Consider the following 17271-nt stretch of genomic DNA (forward strand, 5'->3'; position numbering starts at 1 on the left):
CTTCTAAAATACTTTACACAAAATTTCTTGTCTTGCTTATTAGGGAATTTGATATTAATTACATTAACTATGTTAATATTAATCATTGACCTGTAGACCCAATGACTACAAGAAGTAAGAGAATCAAAATAATCGAATTCCTTTCCATTAAATTTCCTTTTCAGTGTATTTCAGGATCAGGAACTCTTTTAATTTTAATTTAGTCATCAAGTTGGACTAATCAGGCTGGCAAAACTGATCTATAATTATTGAACCTGATCTGTCCTTCGGATTCTGCAGGCTCATCCCTACAATATCACTTCTAATAGAAGTAAATTTGAAAAGAGAGCAATGTGGTTGTATAGATAGAAAATATGCTAAGTTCTCAGTCCCAAAATATCCTGAAGGACCAAATTTAGGGAAATTTTCTAATAAAATAGAACTAATTGTAAATACAATATTTAAAATAATACTTTGGGACTCAAGGCAGTCATACACAGTGAGACAAAAGGAAGATACACTTAGGGGAAGAATACAAAGTTGCAATGCCTCTATGCCTCTGAGCATATAAATTAATACTTATGGAAATGAACTCTAGGAAATGGAAACGAGAGGTTTTTTTTTTTTATTTGTTGCTGTTTGGGTTTCCTTTTCTTTTGTCTAGTTTGTTCATTTATCTGTCTTTGGGAGGGTAAGGGGGGCATAGAAACAGAGAGATGAAGAGTGAACAAATGCTGGAGCGCTACTTACTACACACTGTGCTGAAAATGAACTATACAACCTGTGGGTAGGGATGGGAGGGAAAAACAGGGGGGGGAGACAGAGGGAAGAGGTGACACTGTCCAAAAATAATGTACTCTTTATCTGACCTAGGTAACTGAAACCCCTCTATATGTCACCTTCTATAATAACAATAAAGAAACTTAAAAATACTCTTATCAAAATGGAAAGCAAAGAGAGAGGTGACATTGTCCAAAAACAACAGAAATGTACTCATTATCTGAGTTATGAAATGGGAACCCCTCTGTACCAACACCTTGATAATAACAATAAGACTATTTTTAAATACTCTGATCAGTTTAGAATAACTTCACAAAAATAACCACAACATATAGTTATTCTGATAAGATTATAAGTATAGAAATTAAATACCACAATTGATTCACATCATCAGACCTTGATATGTACCCACTTTCCTCTGCACTTAGAATGTCCTTAGTTTATTCTCTATTTCCTTGGTTATCTCTGTTCAGATGGCACCAGGAATAAGAAAACTACTTGCTCTTTTCTCTTTTTCTTTTTTGTGCTCTTTTTCTTTTTTGTGCCAGTCTTAGGGCTGGAACTCAGAGCCCAGGAGCTGTCCCTGAGTTTTTGTGCTCAATATTAGTGGTCTACGTTGAGCGCTTGAGCCATGGCTCGACTTCCAGCTTTTTTGGTGGCTAATTAGAGATAAGAGTCTTACAAAATGTCCTACCTGAGCTGGCTTTGAACTGTGATCCTTCGTTCCCAGCCTCTGGAGTCGCTAAGATACAGGCATGTACCACTTGCACCCAACTTCTTCGTGCTCTTTGAACCTGGATTCAGCATCCATCTCTATGCCCCAGAACAGCTTGTTTCCTGATGACTTTATCAACCCTAGGATGAAAGATCTATTCTTCTTTTATAAATGTTATTAAATAATTGGATAAAATAAATATTTAAGAAATACAAAAAAATCTGTTAACATGAAAAAGATTGGTACATATTTGTCATAAGCAATATGGTATCACATGATGACCTGCTAAATCCTGTGACCTCTGTCACCTTCTTTCTCTTGGTTGCTAGCTTTCAGAAAAGACAGCTACTATAATGTGAACTTGCCAAGGAAGAACTCCATGTGGCAAGAAAATGGTGTCTGGAACTAATAGGGATCTGAGGCCCTCAGCAAAATCACCCAGGATTGTATCAATAATAGCTACGTGGGTGAACTTGGAAGTACATCTCCTCACTGTCAGTCTTCTGAAGCTACAGGTCTTAGCCTATACCCCCAAATGAGGTAAGCTGTCTTTTCCTTGCCTTTGCTACCTTGCACAATAGGAATCGATGTCTTTAGCTTGTGTGTAAAGCCTCCAGAGTCTCTAAACTCATTCTGACCAATATCAATATTCAATATTTTGCCCTGGGTGATAAAAGGAGACTGGAATTAGCTTTATTCCTGACAATTATTCTAAAACTATATGCCTCTTGAAAGTTTATTAGAAATGCAAAGCTTTGAGTCTACCCTCACACTGAGTCAGGATACCTTAAGGTGGAGCCTCAGAAGCCATGTTTTAAAAGGCTCTCCAAAAAAGTCTTGTGCACACTAAAATTACAAGTGCCCTGTATTAGGATACAGACATGGCTTCACTCAGTCCCATGAGTATAGCTTCTGCTCCAAACTCTCCAAGTTTACACAATCATATGGAAGAAGCCCAGCCTTAAAGCTCAAGCTACTTGAGGAAAAAACAAAAAAACAACAAAACAAAAATAAAACAAAACCCTAGCCCATTTCCTTCTGCTACATTGATTTCTCCCTCAGGACTTGGTACTTCATGTTCTTCAAAGACTGACTAATGTTCTGTTCCATAGAAGTGGGCACTTAAAACCACAATGATTGCTATCAGTTATATAATATCTCACTAGGAATCTTTGGCATCAATAACCAATTTGCTCAGAATTCATCACTGACACAGATATAGGCAAAATACTTAGATTGCTGTGGTTTTTTTGTTGCTGCCTACCAGACTTAGAGGCATCCCACAGTTAAATTGGAATTCTACCCCTGGCGATATGCAGTGTTGCTTTACTTTTTCCGTTGAGTCTTTTATTTGAGTGCCAGCAAGCTTTATGGCAAAGCCTAAATCAATTGTGATTTTACATCAGAGTAGACTTGAACTTAGGATTTACAGAGTTGGGAGTTGCTTAATGTGCCAGAATATTGGAGCACAAAAATAATTTTATAAAGGATTTTTCCCAACAATGCCATAAAACTTGGAAAATAAAGTCATGTCAGAAATTTCTAATTTTAATTCACACACACACACACACACACACACACACACACACACACACGAGTACTGAGGTTTGAACTCAGAGCCTCTTGCTTGTTAGGTAAATACTATTCTACTGAGCCATACCTCCAGCTCTTTTTTATACTTGTTATTTGTGTCTGTCTGTCTGTCTGTCTCTGTCTCTCTCTTTCTCACTCACTCTCTATGTTTGTGTGAAGTACTAGGGCTTGAACTCAGGGTTTGGGTGCTGTCCTTAGCTTTTACTCAAAGCTAGTACTCTACCACCTGAGCCATCACTCCAGTTCCAGCTTTTTTGATGGCTAATTTGAGATAAAAGTTTCACAGACTTTCCTGTCTGGGCTAGCTTTAAACCACAATCCTCACATCCCAGCATCATGAGTAGCTAAGATTACAGGTTTGAGCCACTGGCACCCAGCTTTGAGGTAGGGTCTTGATTTAGCTCCAGGGCTCTATCCGGACTGTGATCTTCCTGTTTTATGCTTCTTATCATATATGAGATGATGAGCACATACCACTATGCCCATTTTCTTCCATGGAGATGGAATCATGCCAACTTTCCAACCTAGAATAGGATGGAACTTCAATCCTCCTGATCTCAACCTCTGAAGGCTACAAGTGTGAGCCACCTCAGTGTCCAATTCTAATTCTGATCATTTTAATGAAATAATTTTTTCTTTCAAGTTATATGCTGATAGAGTGTTCCAGGGCAGCAGTGTAGCTAGGGTAAAGAGGATATGACTGGAAGAAGAGAAGGTTGACTACATTGATTGAAAAGATAGATTGCAATGGATCTTTTAGTAATTGTGCCTTACAGGTTTTGAGGTCTGGACATTATCTGGTAGATGATAGAGAACCATTGAAAAATATGTTTGTGCATGTGTGTGTGTCTATTTTTTATTTTCACAAAGTGAAGACACCAGAAAATTTGAACACAAGTCAAATAATAGAAAATTTCCAGAGTTCATTCTCTTCTTGTCCCTGCCTAGTAACTGCCTCCTTCTTTCCCCTTAGTTTTGCCTATTTTTAACACTTCATATAAACAGATGATCTTTTCTTCATTCTTATACATTGAATAGTCTTACCTGAACACTTCATAACTTATCCAGTCTACTAGATTGTGCTGATGATTGGTTAATGTTGCTATGCAGCATTCTTTTTGTGGCCTATAAGTATACATTTTCATCGGTATCATTCTACGTGAGAACTGGATGAGACATGGTGCATATATATGTTGAGCATTAGCAGATAATACCAAAGAGTTTTCTAAAGTTATCTTAACTAAAGTTTCTACCAGCCTTGATAGATTTGAAACAAGAACAAAATCAACACTATACTTTGGAACAATGACTCCAGATGCAAGGTACAGGAACAGAGAGGTACAGTTACACTACAATACCTGAAGTGGAAACTATTGCAATATGGGCGGGAAGGCCAGAATGGAAGTGACATACTCCATGGAGGTAATTAGAGAGGAAGACGGAGGTGAAAATAACATTGTAAATCTAGGTGCTGGAGAGATAGTGGTATCAGGCACATCAGGATTGGGAGGAATAATGAGTGTAAACTAGGTCAGGAGGAGGTTAGGATGCTAATGAAGAACCCAACACAAGGTGTCAAAGTAACAACTGAACAGAACTCAAAAGAGCTCTCTAGGTACTAACAGCAATTTCATTTGCTCCACACATTGTATAGTTTTCTCTCGTACACAGTGTTGTGAGAGATTTGGGGTTAGAACTCTATTGTCAGATAATACTGATTTAAAGCTTTTACGCATCTAAAGTCATCTAATTACTCCCCTCAATTTTTTTTAATTGACTATCCAGTTTTTGTAAATCCTCAACTAAGTGCCACTACTCAGATATATATGTGCAGGCTTCTATAATGTATGGCTTCAATTTTATGCAAAATCATAAATAACAAATATCTTTCAGAACTTCATTTATTGCTCCTATATTTACTGGCTTAGCCTGAGTGTTCATCATCATTTGCCTTAGCTGCTGTCAGAACTTTTTAGCTCATCTCTTGCCTTCCATTTCTTATCATTCTAAATGGCCCTATCCATGAAACCAGAATAATATTTTTAAAATGTATGTCAGACATCTCACTTTAATTTAATTGTGCTCTTTCCTTGCATAATAGCTGAACACCGTCATGAGCCAGCTACCCATGAGAAACAATGCTTCTCATTGTTATTCCCTTACTTGTATTTTATGCTTCAGTGGTGCTTTCTCATGTTTACCTTCCCACCTAATGCAGTTTTGTTACTTTGCATAGGCTTTCTCATCCTGCCTGGCACAACTTTCCTTTCTTTCAAAATTCAAGATTCTGGTCCTTGAAGTCGTTTTCTGTATATGTATACTTAATGGATAAAGCAATGGTAAAGACAGACAATTGGTTCAAAAGTAACCTTTTAGGAACACGAGATATGGAGCTCTGAAAATTCTAAGTTTAAATAGTATAAAGACATTTTTTGTAAGCTCAATAAAACAGTACAACTTCTTTCCAGTCCTAACATGCAGCAACTCACTTAAGAAGAGTAAAATGTAAAACATAAAAATAATCCATTAAAATCAGAAAGGAAACTAATGCATATTTTAGCATAGAATGTTTACTTAAGAGGTTTGAAAAAGTATTTTTTTTAATTTTCTGAACATGTATATTAATCATTCCTATGACAATGTCAAGAAGGCTCTTAGACCTGATACATACTGTGTCAGCAAAGTGCCATGAAACAGCACCAATATACAAAATTCAGTAGCAGTAATATATTCAAACAACAAACTTTCTGGAAAAAAAAAGAAGTTAGGAAAGAAACAGTGTGACAAAGGGTGAACCAATTCAGCAGTGATACTCACCAGACACTATATTTTAAATGAACTATACAGCTTGGGAGAGAGGGGGCTCAGGAGGGATAATCTAGAGAAAATGAGGGAGGAGGTGATCCTGTTCAAAAAGAAATGTACTCAGTACCTAACTTATGTAACTATAACCCCTTGGTATATCACTCACCTTTACAATAAAAAAAGAAGAAAAATCATCAAATTACCAAAAGCAATATAAAAATTAAGTATAATCCCTATTAAAATTCCAATGTTCTTCTTTACAGAAATACAAAAGAAAACAATCATTTCTAAAGTTCAGATAGAAATGCAGAAACTTCAAGTGATAAAAGTAATCCTGAGCAAAAGAACAATGCTAGAAGTGTCAAATTACCTGTAGTCTAACTATAGTACAAAGCCTTAGTAACAACAACAAAATTAACAACAATACCAGCATTAATAATATGATAGGAGCTCTCTGATTCCTACAAAAGTTACCAAAGACAGAACTGGAGGGGAAACAACAACAATATTTCTTTAACAATGAGAACTGGAAAAACTGTATATCCACACATAGAATCCTAAGTTTTTTTTTGGTTGTTTTTTTTTTGGGTCCGGTAGTGGGGCCTGAACTCTGGGCCTGGACACTGTCCCTCAGCTCTTCAGCTCAAGGCTAGCACTCTACCACTTGAGCCACAGTATCACTTCCGGCTTTTTTCTTTTTGCTTATGTGGTGCTGAGGAATCGAACCCAGGGCCTCAGGCATGCAAGGCAAGCGCTCTACCACTGAGCCACCTTCTCAGCCCCAGAATCCTAAGTCTTGATCTTTCTCTCCTGTACAAAAATAAAAATCAAAATGAATCAGAGACCTAAGTGTAAGAGCTAAAACTACTACAGAGAAATATATCAGCATTTAGGTACAATGAATGACTTTAGGACCCAATACTCAGGAAATAAGCAAAAGAACTGACAAATGGGATTGTGCGAAACTGAAAGGATTCTTCAACAGCAAAAGAAACAGTTATTGGAGTGAAGATATAGCCTACAGAATGGTCATCAAATAGGAAGCTAATCTCTATATAAAGAACTCAAAAATAAATGGCAGAAAACAAATAATTCAACTAGAAAATAGACAAACAGAACCAGACACTTTTCAAATGAAAAAGTACAGGTGGCCATGTTAGCACATAAAAAAATGTTCACCATCTTAACCATGGGGGAAATGTAAATCAAAACTATGCTGAAATGCCTTCTTAGCCCAGTCATAATGCCTATCCATCAAGAAAACAATAAATTCTAGCAAGGCTGTGGGAGAAAAGAAACCCTTATACACTGCTGGTGGGAAGGCAAATTAATGCAGTCATAATGAAAATCAGTTATAGAGGTCCTCTGAAAACTTAAAAATAGAATTCCATGTGATCTTTTGAGTATATAACCAAAACACTCAACAACAGCTTAATAAAGAGTCAGATGCACCACCAAACTTGTAGCAGCACTATTCACAGTAGAAAATTATGAATAAATGGATAAAGAAAATGTAGCATGTGTATGGGAGTTTTACTGAATGAAATTAGGTCATTTGCTAGAAAAGTAGATGCAATTGGAGATGATCATGTTAAGTGAAATAAGCCAGTCTCACAGAGACAATCATGACACATGTTCTACCATGTGAGATCCAGCACAAGGAAAGAGTATAAAAGCAAAACGGAGATTATGAGGGATATGGAAGGGGTGGGGAGGAAAGGAAGGAGAAGAAAGATTGAGAAAGAATAACGGAGAGTGAGTATGATCAAAGCATATATGGCCTGCATATATGGAAATGTCATAATGAACACCCTTAGTTTGAATGATTATTATACACTAATAAAAAAATAATACAAATACAAAAGCTACACCTTTGTTACAATCTCAATTAGAGCATTTTAACTTCATACTGATACCAAGCATAGTCAGAAACACATGGAAACAGATAAGACTTAACAGTTTATTTTGAAGAAAAAGTATTTTTATAAAAAAGGCTTGCTTTGTGATTATTTCTCTTTTTTGTTTTTGTTTTTTTGGTCGGTCATGGGGCTTGAACTGTGGGCTTGAACTGTGGGCTGTCCCTGTGTTCTTCAGCTCAAGGCAAGCGCTCTACTGCTTGAGCCACAGTGCCACTTCCTCTTTTGTTATTTATTTTACCTTCAGTTGCTACTTTTTCATCTCTTTTGATGATTTTAGCCTTGTTTAAAGCTGATAAGAGACTGTCAATTTTTAAACCTCATGGAAATAATTTAGCCAATATTCTCTGATTAAGAGGCATTAGGTAAAAATTACTTTCAAGGAAGACAAACAAGATCTCAAAATGTCTTCTGGTTCGGATTTTTTTTGTATATCAACCAACAGTTTATATTGTCTTCAAGCCTAATTCTTCAGCATGTTTATAATGTAGTCGGGAGCTGCTGGCTGCCAGTATCTGGGGAGGCATGGCTTCTCTGACAAACAACCAAAGAGAATCTTGAAACAGAAAGGAAAGTCCACTTCTGCCAGGACATTGCAAGCTGTTTAGTGACCATCTAAATGTTCTGCTAGCTTTGTTGCCATACTTGGTAGTCCCAGCAATCTGGCTAGCTTCAGAAGTTGAGCAAAACAAAATACAACTGTGCACAGCCACACCCTAGGGTGACTGTCTCCAAATACCTTACAAGTCAGAGGCTGAAGCACTTGAAAGGCTTGGATCCCTAAAGATCAAATCTTCATAAGACTGAGCCTTTAAAGACAACCCTTAAGCACATAAATGTTGTCATTTACAGCAGTGTTTCTATGCTATTTTGCCTTTCCAATTATCAAGGTGGCTAATGCACATGATAATTACAGTTCCTTAAAATTTATTCACTCTTGAGCAGATCAGCTCAGAAATGTTGGCACCATTTCAGGGTTCCTTAACAACTGCTTGCCAAACCACTCTTTGATCCAGTGAAATCATCATATGATTCAAAACAAGGCCTACAGCCTTTCAAGAATTCACATCTTACATCCTCATCTGCATGGTCTACCCTTCTCATGTGCAATCTAAAAGCTGATTTTTTCCTTATCAGTGACAAAGGAATATGTCTTTTTTCCCCACTCACTGTAGAATTTTTAATGGGCTCTCTTTGTCTCTCTCAATTTACTTATCATTTTAACTAACATACATGGAGTGTGTATTGTGTATTAGGGACTGTGGTTTGCCCTGCAGTTCTATAGCTAAGCTATCTCTCCAAAATTCACAGCATAAGGTAGAGATAGTCAGTTAAACAGATAATTACCATACAGTTTTAAGTCAGGGTGAGATGAAGAGAGAACAGGAGTAGGGCTCAAAGCCACTGGTGGAAGCCAAGAAGATTCCCAGGGGAAGCAAGTGCTGAGCAGAGGATAAAAAACAGCAGGCAGATGATAAAAGCAAGTGAGATGGGAGACAGAAGAAATAGTATGTGCACCCAGGTCTGGCGTGAGAAAGCATGACATATCTTAGAAACTAGAAGTGTTCTGCTTGTCTCGAAATGCCTACCCTAGCAAATGTGATCAAGGTACATGATATATACATATGGAAATATCATAGTGAAACCCCTTTGTGCAATTACTATATACTAATTAAAGAAGTGGGGGAGAAATGTCTCCCAGAGGGCAGCTGAAAAAGAAGTGCGAAAGATAAGAACACCAAGATTTTGAATAAGCGTTTTTGTCATATGATGAAATATGAATTTTATTCTACAGAATTTTGAGCCAAGAAGTGACTTGACCAATATGAGGTATTGGCTAGACAACACTGAAGAAAGCTTATAGAAGGAAGTTAAATTCAAAATACTTAGGGTTCCAGGCTGGTTTCACACAACTTCACTAGGATACAACGTAAGAGCATGCATTTTTGTTTTTGTTTTGCCACTCCCAGGGCTTGAATTCAGGGCCTACACACTGTCCCTGAGCCTCCTGATGCTCAAGGCTAGTGTTCTACCCCTTAAGCCACAGTACCACTTCTGGCTTCTAAGTAGTTTATTGGAGATAAGAGTCTCACAGACTAAGCCGGGCGCTGGTGGCTCACGCCTGTAATCCTAGCTACTCAGGAGGCTGAGATCTGAGGATCACGGTTCAAAGCCAGCCCGGGCAAGAGAGACTGTGAGACTCCTATCTCCAATAAACCACCAGAAAAACCGGAAGTGGCGTAGCTCAAGTGGTAGAGCGCTCGCCTTCAGCTGAAGAGCTGAGGGACAGCGCCCAGGCCCAGAGTTCAAGCCCCACGATCGACAAAAAAAAAAAAAAAGAGTCTCACAGACTTTTCTGCCCGGGCTGACTTTGAATCATGATCCTTAGATCTCAGCTTCTTGAGTAGCTACAATTACAGGCATGAACCACCAGTGCCTGACAGTATGTGTTTTTTTCTTGTCCCAAACCACTTTCCTCCTGTTCTGGAGTTTTCCTGACTCTTCAGTAAGGAAGTCATGTGCTTTAGTACAACTTGAAAATCTGGAGGAATCCACATTGGTTATTGACATGATTGATTATTCAGGTCTGGAAGTAATGGACACTTTGAATCTTCTCACAAAATCCCTAAGAATAAAATAGCCTGACACACAGAAGATAGCAACTGGGTAATGGCTATTTTATTGCTACTCTAAATTCTCATCTTCTGTGACTCACTTGTGCTCTCTGGGATCACATTCCTAAATAAGCTATCCACACATAAACCTTTGCCTTAGATTCTGCTATGGGGTAATGTGTATGTGCTTTTTATATAATGAGGTTTATCTGTGTTGGTGTGTGGGCATGGCTATGTAGGATTGCTTGTATATAATTGATATAGTTTATGGTTTCTTATATTTTATCTCTTTGTGATTGATTATATTTCTTACTTAAAGCTTCTTTGTTATTGGGTGAAAGGTGATGATCTTCTTTTCGCATTTTTCCCCAATAATGACATACATTATTTAAACAAATAGATTACTGAACATCAAGCCTTTTCCCACGGATGTTCTCTCTTAACATTTTAGAGTTTCAGGAGACAATACTCTTATACCTACCCTTCTTCACTACATCAAAATTATGAATTAATTACTCAAATATGCCTAAATACAAAGATCCAGAGAACAAAAGTGATGGGCTGGGGTTGGTTCCTAACTAGAGTCAGTTATCTGTGCTCCTCTATATAGAAGATTGTCCCAGCAGAGTAAGGAGGCAAACTCATGCTTCACCACAATCATACATCTGTCCCTATTCCATAGTATCATCAGTATGACTACTATATGAGTATTTTATAAACCAAAATGATCTGTCTTTAATTATACATTCAAATAAATGTAATAATGAGCAAGGCCACAGCTGCAGGAAGCTAGGATCTAGGAAGCAAACTACCTTTGTGTCCATAAATGGTGCCACTGCCAGGCTCCAGTGGTTCATGCCTGTAATCCTAGCTACTCAGGAGGCTGAGATCTGAGGATCATGGTTCAAAGCCAGCCCAGGCAAGAAAGTCCATGCAACTCTTATCTCCAATAAACCACTAGAAAGCGGGAAGTGGCACTGTGGCTCAAGCAGTAGAGTGCTCACCTTGAGCTGAAGAGCTGATGGATAGTGCCCAAGTCCAGAGTTCAAGCCCCACGATAGACAAAAAAATAACTAGATAGATAGATAGATAGATAGATAGATAGATAGATAGATAGATAGATAGATAAATGGTGTCACTGCCTTAAAATTTTTAACATCTCAAGAATAAACAAGTAAATGTGAATTTCTTGTCCCAAAGTCATGCCCTTAATATTTAAGTGTATCAGAATTTATTTTTACAAGGGTGTCCACTGAGCTTTCAATCTATTCTTATGGCAATACTGTAGCAATGATTGAGGCTTTTAAAATGAGTATTCATACTTAACCTAGTAGCCAGGCACTGGTGGCTTGCTTAACTATTCAGGTGGCCGATATCTGAGGATCGTGACTCAAAGCCAGCCCAAGAAGGAATGTCTGTGAGACTCTTGTCTCCAATTAGCCCTCAAAAAGCTAGAGGTAGAAATATAGCTCAAGTGTTAGAGTGCCAGCCTTGAGAAAGAAAAAAAAAAAAAGCTAAGACATTGCACAGTCCCTGAGTTCAAACCCCAGTAACAGCACAAACACAGAAAGCTATGTAACAGAGTAAAATCCCTTCTCAGAAATCCTTTTTTTCCCCTAAAAGTTTGTTAACTATTTGTCTTCCTTTATTCTTACAGTTGAATTTAAATCCACTTCATCAATTCTCCCAAATCTGTAATAAAATACATATCTGTGCCAACAAGTACCAGTGTCACCTGTGGCAAGGCATCTGGACAGTTTCCAGCTTTGGGCTCCTTGGGCCACACCTTTCCCAAAGCCACTTGTGTCCGCTCACTGCTGTGTGGAGTGTTATGGAAAGAATTGTTCATTTCAGCTGAGGTGGGATGGCTCCATTGGACAGCATCTGCCCCAAAGCTCCTCCCTGGTTGGCTGAATTTTTTGTTGGTTCTGATCTGTTTTTCCTTTAGCTTAGTCCTGCTCTCGCTCCTTTTCTCAGATGCCAATCCCTAACAAAAGTCTTATATCTAAATTCCATCTCTAGCTTTTTCTCTGGTGAACCTAAACTTTGCCAAACTTGATTGGAATTGTGCCAAATCTATTGAAGAATGTAAAAAAATAATTATATATATATATATATATATATATATATATATATATATATATATATATATATATGACAGCACCTAACACCCATTTTTGCTTCTGTATGAATTGCTTTGTGCTAGATGGTTGTATGGTTTTTGTATGATTTTAACTGACTGGTTTTAGTTACTCAGTAGTAGAATGTCAGCCTGGGAGCCTAGAATTGCTTAGTAAAAGACTTCAAAGGGTTTACAGCCCTGACCAAGGGGGCAAAGTCCTCAGAATTATCCCCACATCTACAACTCCCCTCCTGGAGGCCGAGGCAGTAAGGCCCTAGGGAAGAATTATAACGTTTTAAGAAACCTAAGCAACTCCATTTTTGTTTAACACTCCATCTCAGTTCTGTGACTTGACTCGTGATCCATTTTAGCCCCAATGCTAGGAATTTATGACAGAAAGCCATGCACAATTCTTGGAGCCATAGATGACGTTTGCTTAAGTGGTGTTGCCCTCCACCCACCTAGGACTAAGGGTTTCTAACCAACCAGTTCTTCAGAGCCCAGGGTGAGACGTGCCATGCATTCTGTTGGTCTGGGTGTGACTCCTAACCTTTTTCAGTCAAGCTATGGACCAAGGACATTTTTTCTGTAAAGATCGACCAGTCATTATTTGCTCAGTTTAGCTTGCTTTAAATGTAAATGTTAACCAATCATGTAATTTCTTATGTAAAAGTTCCTTAAAGTTGTTTGTTCAATACTATAAAAACTGCCCAGATTCTATGCTCAGGGCCTCCTAGCGTCACCGGTTACCATGTGCGCGGAGGACCAAGCTCGAGCTTGCAATAAACCGGCTCTTTGTTGCTTACATTGATCATGGTCTCTGGTGGTCTTCTGGGGGTCCCCAAATTTCGGTTATAACACTATCAGTTCATTGGGAATAGCTGACTTTGAATCCTCAATCTGTACTGAAGATTTCTCACAAAGTTCTCAGCATACCTTCCTTCATGTAGGTTTTAAAAGATTTTTAATCTAGTTTTCTTCTATTGGCTGTTGATTTCTCTGTTATGAGTAGAACCTTTTTTATTATGGTTATTTTTCTATTTATTATGATTATGTTTTTCCATATGATCCAAAATGTTATGTAATTAAACATGTTTTAATAGTACACTCAGTGAATTCACTTATAGAGGGCATGTATTTAACACTATTTATGGGGGCTGGGAAGGTGGCTCAGTGGTAGAACGCTTGCCTTGTATGCATGAGGCCCTGGGTCAATTCCTCAGCACCACATAAGAAAAAAGAAAAAAGCCGGAAGTGGTGCTGTGGCTCAAGTAGTAGAGCGCTAGCCTTGAACTGAAGAGCTGAGGGACAGCGCTCATGCCCCACAACTGGACAACCCTCCCCCCACCACCAAAAAAAAAAATGCCTGAATAGTTAAGCAAGCCACCAGTGCCTGGCTACTAGGTTAAGTATGAATACTCATTTTAAAAGCCTCAATCATTGCTACAGTATTGCCATAAGAATAGATTGAAAGCTCAGTGGACACCCTTGTAAAAACAAATTCTGATACACTTAAATATTAAGGGCATGACTTTGGGACAAGAAATTCACATTTACTTGTTTATTCTTGAGATGTTAAAAATTTTAAGGCAGTGACACCATTTATCTATCTATCTATCTATCTATCTATCTATCTATCTATCTATCTATCTATCTATCTAGTTATTTTTTTGTCTATCGTGGGGCTTGAACTCTGGACTTGGGCACTATCCATCAGCTCTTCAGCTCAAGGTGAGCACTCTACTGCTTGAGCCACAGTGCCACTTCCCGCTTTCTAGTGGTTTATTGGAGATAAGAGTTGCATGGACTTTCTTGCCTGGGCTGGCTTTGAACCATGATCCTCAGATCTCAGCCTCCTGAGTAGCTAGGATTACAGGCAGAGTTCAGGCCCCATGACCGGACCCCTCCGTGGCCACCCCCCCCGCCCCCCCGCCAAAAAAAAAGACTATGTTTTACATGGAGCTTTCCTTCTCCTATTTTTTCTGAATAATAGAAGTCAAGGCATGTTACGTGAAAAATATATCATTACATTTTTCCATATTTTAAGAATTATCTCAGTAGTAATAACGGCCATTATTGAATGTTTCTACTATACCATGCAACAGTACATGAATGCTCTGGTGATATTATCTCTAATCTTAGCAGCCACTCTGCAAGGTCACATTACAACCTGTGCTTTTCAAAGAATGCATGGAATTTACCCATTAGCAAGAGAAAACCTAGGATGACTTGGCTTTAAAGTAAAAAGAAAGAAAATTCAAAGACTTTTCCCCTAGACAACATATCCAAACAGCAACTCTGCACTCTTGAATTTCCTTGCCCTTTCATCACACATTTTGCAAACATGCACACACACACACACACACACACACACACACACACACACACACACACACACACACACACACACGTACTTTCTACATATTTTTTTGTATAACATTCAAACCAAAAAAAATTTTTTTTAAAAACAAATTTTACTTAGAATCTACTCTCAAATATTTTTCTTTCAAGGTCATTACAATAAATACAGTTGGAGAATTTTAAAAGAAAATCAACTTGAACCAGGTGCTGCTGGCTTGTGCCTGTAATCTGAGCAACTTAGAAGCCTGAGATCTGAGGATTGTGATTCAAAGTCTGTTCAAGCAGACAAATTCAATTAACCAGCAAAAAACCTGAAGTGAAGGTGTGGCTCTAGTGGTAGAGCACCAGCCTTAAGCAGATAAGCCAAGCAAGAGCACAAAGCCCTGAGTTCCAGACCTAGTACCAACACATGAGTGCTTACACGCACACACACATACCAAAAAAATTAACTTCATTTTCTTTAAATTCCCTATCTATTTCATAGTATCTTACAATAAATTAATTAGCTTCCTTGGATTATATACAGCTTTTCCTAATATAACAATAAAACATTTTAAGATTGCTTATCTTAAAAACAATTTTGAGTATCTTGATTATAAAAAGTCATGTACCAAGCAGGAAAGGTCAAAAGCTATGTACATATGACCATATAAGATGATGCTAAGTGAAATGAACCCCAAGATAGGGACACAAGAGGTTTTATCTTTGCTGCTATTGTTTTTAATGTACTTACAATGTACTATGTGATTTTTTTTTTGTTTCTTTTGTATGTTTTCTCCCCATGGTATAACTCCTGTTTTCACTGCATTTAATTCCAGTGCCCTGAATCTTTTTATATACATTTTTCTAATTTGGGGAGGGTAAGGGAAATAACAAAATGCTGAAACAAGGATACAGATTGACCCATTGTAACAATGAAATGTACAAGACACTATGTTGAAAATTAACTTTATAAGTTGGGGGGGGTAGCAATGTTCGATAGGAAATGTACTCATTACCTTACTCATGTAACTGTAAACCCTCTGTATAGTGTCTTAATAATAAAAAATGTTTATTAAAAATAGTCATGTACTACATAATAATGTTTCAGAAGTGATAGACCACACATATACTTGTGATGTCACAGAACTATAATATAGGTACATATAAATTATCATTGAAGTTTGTCTAAGTTCTCTAGGATGTTCATATAACAACCAAGTGGCTGAATGACATAGTTTTCAGAATGTCATTTATCATTAAGAGATACAATGAATATAAGAGAGATCCATGACTGCAATTCATTGTTCATGCTAATTACAAGAAGTACTGAAGGAAATAGAAGAGGATGTGAGTTTACCTTCACCAGATATTTAAGTACATATATCTAGTAGACATTCTGCTTCAGAGCTTTTAGGCACGAGACCTTCCATATTCATGATGTCAGTAGCAATGGGATCCAGTATCTATAAGGGTCAGACACATACAAGAATATTCATGTTACTTGGATGTCTCTTTTTGATACCCTAAATTATTTTAATCCCAAACCAAGACATATGTATTATAAAGAATAGAGGAAGGAGACAAAGTGCTATAACTTACTAAAAACAAACTGCTGTTAACATTTTGACTAGGGCTGTGTTAAGAAATTTGTATCAAATATAGGACACATGAGTCATTTACATTACATCTTATGTAAATTTACCCAATCCATACTATTAGTACCTTGTTTTCACTTAACAATGTATCTTGAGCCCTTCATGCAAATCATGATCAAGCTAAATAGAAGCCAGTCTTGTTTTACCTTTTTTTTTTCCTTCAGTCGTGGGGCCAGCATCTTCAGCTGAAGGCTAGCACTCTACCACGTGAGCCACAGCACCACTTCTGGCTTTTTCTGCTTATGTGGTGCTGAGGAATTGAACCTAGGGCCTCATGCATGCAAGGCAAACACTCTACCACTGAGCCACCTTCCCAGCAGCCCCCCCCTTTTTTTTAAGAATACCCGGTCACCCATAGCTGATAAAAGAATAAGCAGAGTGGAATATTTAGACTAATGCCTCTAGCTATTGTTTTGACATCTCTTTATAAACATTTCATCTGGTTTTAAACCTGTACACCTTTATTGGCATTAACATTGAGCAGAGCCACAATTGTACCTCATTTTAATAAATATCAAATTTTATTTGTAATAAAGTCATTTGAGTGATGAATCTTTTTCTGTATAGTCTTTAGCATACTGAGGCATACTTTTTTAGTAATTCATTCTTCTGTAAAATATTTCAATATCTTGAGGCTGCTTTCTCAAAGCCTACAATGTTTCAGTAGATCCCTTGAAACTTTGTCAGAAGTTTTTATAAGCTCGGTTATCCTTCTTTACCTCCTCGTAGAACAAACTAAAGAGAGCCA

Source organism: Dipodomys spectabilis, unplaced genomic scaffold, assembly GCF_019054845.1.
Source record: "Dipodomys spectabilis isolate Male_0828 unplaced genomic scaffold, ASM1905484v1 ptg000190l, whole genome shotgun sequence".
In the NCBI taxonomy this organism is placed as follows: domain Eukaryota; kingdom Metazoa; phylum Chordata; class Mammalia; order Rodentia; family Heteromyidae; genus Dipodomys; species Dipodomys spectabilis.